The following is a 5,471-nucleotide window of genomic DNA, read 5'->3' as shown; positions in this document are numbered from 1 at the left end:
TGTGCCTTCTTAACAGCCCCTTCTTTCCTTAGGGACCTGTACACTTACATACTAAGACCAAACTGCTGGAATTAGCAGACAAGCTGGAGCTCAACCTGCCTCCATCCACGAGGAAAAGGGGGATAATGAGAGTAATAGCTCAACGCTTAAATTTGCTGGAAACACGATCAAAATCTTTAGGGATGGCTAACATTCAATTGAAAATTCAAAAACTCGAGTTAGAGGCAAAAGTCAAGGAAAGGGCAACCGAAAATAAAATAGTTTGAATTACGATTAAAAGCAGAAGAGAGGGAGAAGAGAGAGAAAAGGAAAGAGAGGAAAAGAAGAAAGAGGGAGCCTGATCTTTGGAAATTGGCACTTAGACAGGAGTTCAAAAATTCACTTCCTGAAGTAATGACAACTCATGTGTAAGAGCAGAGAGTTAAACCAGCAAGACTGGCATCAGAAATGGCTGATGATTGAGTTGATCAATAAATCAAATTTGGGCTGCCAAAATCAATTTCAATCCATGACGGATAATAATTGTGGATAAGAGAAATTCTCACGTGGAAAGGGAAAAGTAGATCTCTAGAAAGGTCAAAAGGATGATTTACTACAGGGTAAAAAGGAAAACCTTGAAGGGGAAAGACAAGTAAAACATCTCTGGTGTTTTCAATAAAGTAGGCCACATGAAATCAGTGTTGATGGGTGAGGAAAAGCACCAAGAAGCCAGAAATCAGGATAAGCCAGTGAATTTTGTTGGAGGTAACAGAGAGCACTGCGGAGATGAGAACGCTGCACCAGAATGTACAAGCTGGTAGTAGGCTGTTTATGGATGAAGTGCCAGATCTTCTTAAACCATACACTGTGAAGGTAAAGTTTACTCGCATAGACCAGAAGCAGCAGGTAAAGAGGTAACAATATTGAGAGATACAAGGATCCTCTCAATCTGTGATGCAAAAAGATGAGGATATATGTCCCTCTGAAGGACTATTGCCAGAAAAGATATGAGTAACGGGAATTCACATTGACATAAGAAATGGTCAGTTGTAAAAAGAGAGGTTGGTGTCGAGTGAAGAGGGGAGAAGTCATAGTAGGAGTACTGGACAAACTTTCAGCTCTGGGAAGACAATTTGTCCTTGCTAATGATGTTGCTGATTCACTGGTGGGAGTTGAAAATGTGTTGCTGGAAAAGTGCAGCAGGTCAGGCAGCATCCAAGGAACAGGAGAATTGACGTTTCGGGCATAAGCCCTCCTGAAGTAAGGCTTATGCCCGAAACGTTGATTCTCCTGTTCCTTGGATGCTGCCTGACCTGCTGCACTTTTCCCGCAACACATTTTCAGCTCTGATCTCCAGCATCTGCAGTCCTCACTTTCTCCTCACTGGTGGGAGTGCCGACTGTGGTTGAAAAACCAATAGAAATTCAGACAACTGGACTACTGCAGGACACACATCCTGGGATGTTGCCTGACTGTGTGGTAACGAGGTCACAAAGTCACCAGTTGAAGCAGGAAAGTCAAAGAGTACAGATAAGAAAGTTGAAGGGAAATTAGCAGAGAACCTGTTTGATCAGATAGTTGAGACAAACCAGAAACAGATGACAAAGCGGACACTTTAGCTCACGGAAATTAACAGAGTTACAGCAAAAAGTTGAAAATTTGAAGCAATTGTATCAAAAGGCAAACACAAAACGAATCCAAATGTATCCCTGATTGTTATTATCTTAAAAATGATGTCTTAATGAGGAAATGGAGAATATCACATTCAGGCAGATGAGAAATGGGCAGACATTTATCAAGTTGTATTGCCAGTGGGTTATAGAAAGGACGTGTTGCGAGTATAGCACATGAGCTACCTGTATAGATTGTCTGTTTGAAATTCACATTATTTAAATGTCATCTCTATATGTGACAACTATTCAGTAAAGGATTAATTCTGTCCTTCTCAGTCACAGATAAACTCCATGTAAATATGCTTCATCCCGGTTGGAGAATTTGAGCTGTGTGCAGAGGCTGAACAGGCTGGAACTGTTTTCCCTGGAGAGTGATCTTATAGAAGTTTATAAAATCATAAGGCGCATGGAGAAGTGGTGGAGCCAGGGAAAATTACAACAGTTAAAAGGCATCTGAGTGAGTATAATGAGAAAGCCTTAAAACGTGTCCTTTAATACTTAGACTAAATGTAATGTTGAATTATAGAACACAAGAAAATAAACAGGGCAGGCAGAGAGGCATCAAGCCACAAAAGGGGGAAACTAAGATGTGCAGAAGATAAAAAAACATCTGTTCTCACCAAGTGATAACAGGATGCTCTAAAGCAATTAAGAATATTTGTCTTAACATCAATGAATCTGTGTAAAAAGGATACAGTAATAACATGCACAGTTGTTAACTTATGAAATAAATGACAGCATTTCATTGCGATATCGGAAACTTTGTATCATCTCAGAAGCACGTCAAAAGCATTTTAATACACGGTCAGGTCCTATCAATTATAATGGACTCTTATTACGTGTGTGTGTGTGTGTATATATGTCGAGGGAGAGAGAGATGAATGTTTTGAATTTATTTGCATTTTGGGACTTTATAATGATTTCGAGCAGCCATTGCCAATTATGAAATGCAAACTCTAAAATGTAATATTGATGAAGTTTTAACTTACTTGGTGTTCTTACACACCAGGACTGCCCCACTGTCAATTCTAACTCATCAGATCTTCTGTCTTCTTTGAATTTGAAACAAAACCGTGAAAAGAAAGCATGTTTAATTTGAGACTAATGAATCATTTAAAATGTAACTTTTCAGCCTCAGGTAGAATGATTTTGTATTTAAGATAAAAAGCAGGAGTCTGCTCCTAGCATAAAAATTATTCTAAACCGATCATTGAAGAGATTCTGACACAATCCGTCAGAAAGCCATTTTATAGTCAAAGCTCGCCGTCCTCGCTAAGATGGCATTTTGTAAAACAATGATATCTGACATGCGAGCTGTGCAAGGTTACCTTATGACCTTTTCCACTTAGTTTAGACTGGGACCTCTTTATGACAGGGATTTACCTCACCAACAGGCAAGGACTTGGCTGGATCTGTTTTTCCCACCTGATGGATGGTTGAGGGCCTACAGGAGTGATCAGTTAAGTGCATACAGACCTGTTAATTAACTCCTGTTATGAATTGTTGCCTTTCCACTGTCTGTCTAATTAAGAACATGCAGTGATTTTTGTCAACGTTTGGAAAAAGGAAGCCTGTTTCAGACAGAAGAGTGGAATCACCTACGAGGGCTCTAAAGGAAGAGCTGGTCTCCTACTTTTCTAAGGTTTTAGACCCTCAGCTAGCCTGGCTTATAGGTGATAATGTGGCGTTTAGATTAGCTTTTACATTACAGTGTGGAAACAGGCCCTTCGGCCCAACAAGTCCACACCGACCCGCCAAAGCGCAACCCACCCATACCCCTACATTTACCCCTTACCTAACACTAGGGCAATTTAGCATGGCCAATTCACCTGACCTGCACATCTTTGGACTGTGGGAGGAAACCGGAGCACCCGGAGAAAACCCACGCAGACACGGGGAGAACGTGCAATCTCCACACAGTCAGTCACCTGAGGTGGGAATTGAACCCTGGTCTCCGGCGCTGTGAGGCAGCAGTGCTAACCACTGTGCTGCCCAAGATTTGAACTCGCGACCCCTGGTTTACAAGACCAGTGCTCTAACCCCTGAGCTACGGGGCCGGCACGTTGTAACAGTGATGCTATTCGTAAATAAAGGGGAAGGCTAAAATTAAACTAAACTGTTTGTAGTCTGGAATAAAAACCTCTTACAAAGAATATGAGCTCCAGGATGAACCAAGTGAGGCTCATAGGTCTGAGTCCATAAGGGATTCCCTGGTCTGTCTCAAATCTGTACTTTAACAATATGAATAGGAAGGGTTTAGAGATAGATGGGCTAAGTGCTGCCAAAAGGGACTAGATTAGGTTAGGATATCTCGTTGGCATGGACAAGTTAGACTGAAGGGTCTGTTTCCATGCTATACGTCTCTCTAACTCGACAACTCTTCAGTAACTCTTGCCCGGTCAGTGAACACAGTTTCCCTCCATCTCTGTACTTCACCCCTCCTTCACGGATAGTTGTTGAAACAATGGCCTAATTGTCTATCATCATTGTAACTTTGAAAATGCTCTTAATAATTGTAGATTTCAATGCTGTTCCTGAATGTCTATTTTGGATGAGGACTCAGTTTTACCTATCTCCAACATTGTTGTGTAAACGTCAATGGGCTACATACCTTCTGTTTGTTAGAGGCAGCTGGTCACTCCTTGCTTTGAACTGAGGAAGTATTACAGTGTCTTCGTCCCTCGGGTGTTTTTCTGGAGGAAAACACAGGAACACCACCTGTAAATCAACATGAGGCTAGTCTGGCAATATTGAAATGATCATTGTCACAATCATTGTATCTTCATTAGGATGTGTGTTGTTTTTTTTTCTTTAAACTTAGTCAGAAGCACAGATCTGATTCCATTATTCCCCTGAGTTGCTCCTTGTCTGGGGATTGTGTTTGTTTTTCATGTGATTTAATACCAATTGATTTAGAGATGCTGGTGTTGGACTGGCGTGTACAATGTTAAAAATCACACAATATGAGGTGCTTCCAAATAAACCTGTTGGACTATAACCTGGTGTTGTGCGATTTTTAACTTGATACGAATTGAGTGGGATCCAGAAACTGAGCAACAACTGCCCAGCACCATGAATGGGAAGACTCAACCACCAGGATGCTTACACAGTTCAATATCCAACTACCTATTGGAAAGAGGAAAAACAGCGCTATTTCTAATGTTTTTACCAAGACCCCCGTGTATGTCCTTTTACTAGAGTATCACAGCTGGTCCACACAACCTCTAGGAATAGCGGGAAACAGAATTAAATTAAAACAGGACTCAGAGGATTGCAAATCACAAGAAAGTACCACAGCAGCTTCTTCCCGCTCTCCCTCCCTCAGCAGGCCCACACACAGCCCGAGAAAGGCCTCTCTCTTCCCCCCCAGCCCGCTCACTCCAAGTTCCGGGACTAGTTCCTGCTCCGCTCGGCCTCTTACAAACAGCCCCCGGTTCTCCCTGAACTCACCCCGAAACAATCCCGGTCTCGGAGCCCCCTCTGTGTCCCAGGCTCCCATCCCGATGTGCTGCTGGAAGGAGCCTGCTGTTCCCTCACTTCCCTGGGCGCTGATCTCTCCATTGCGGTCTGTTTCAAACAAACCTCTTGCACTCAATGAGTAAATGCTCCTCAATGGCAGCGCTGGGGGAGGGCCTCACGCATGCGCTCCTCTGCTCAGGAACAAGTCAGTTTTGGGGAGAAAAGGTTCAGTCCCAGATACAGTTGGGGCTGGAGTGAGCTTTTCCAGCATCACTCTAATCCAGAAGTATGCTCTGAAACGCCAGGGCCGCACTCTCTATGGATTCGGCGGCTGATCATAAAGCGACCCTTTTCCAGCGA

The 5,471-nt window shown here is 42.8% G+C and overlaps 1 long non-coding RNA gene across 1 annotated transcript; it reads right to left on the bottom strand.

Moving 5' to 3' along the window:
- Positions 1–1,326: 1,326 nt before the first annotated feature.
- Positions 1,327–5,464, bottom strand: LOC140470805 (uncharacterized). Its single transcript, XR_011956727.1, has 3 exons — positions 5,103–5,464; positions 4,264–4,345; positions 1,327–2,704 (listed from the first exon to the last, which is right to left on the bottom strand). It is a non-coding gene; the product is annotated as an uncharacterized lncRNA (long non-coding RNA).
- Positions 5,465–5,471: the final 7 nt, after the last annotated feature.

This window comes from Chiloscyllium punctatum, chromosome 52, assembly GCF_047496795.1.
Source record: "Chiloscyllium punctatum isolate Juve2018m chromosome 52, sChiPun1.3, whole genome shotgun sequence".
Lineage (NCBI taxonomy): Eukaryota > Metazoa > Chordata > Chondrichthyes > Orectolobiformes > Hemiscylliidae > Chiloscyllium > Chiloscyllium punctatum.
Note: the sequence above shows the minus strand (reverse complement) of the source record. Positions and strands in the feature narration are given on the sequence as shown.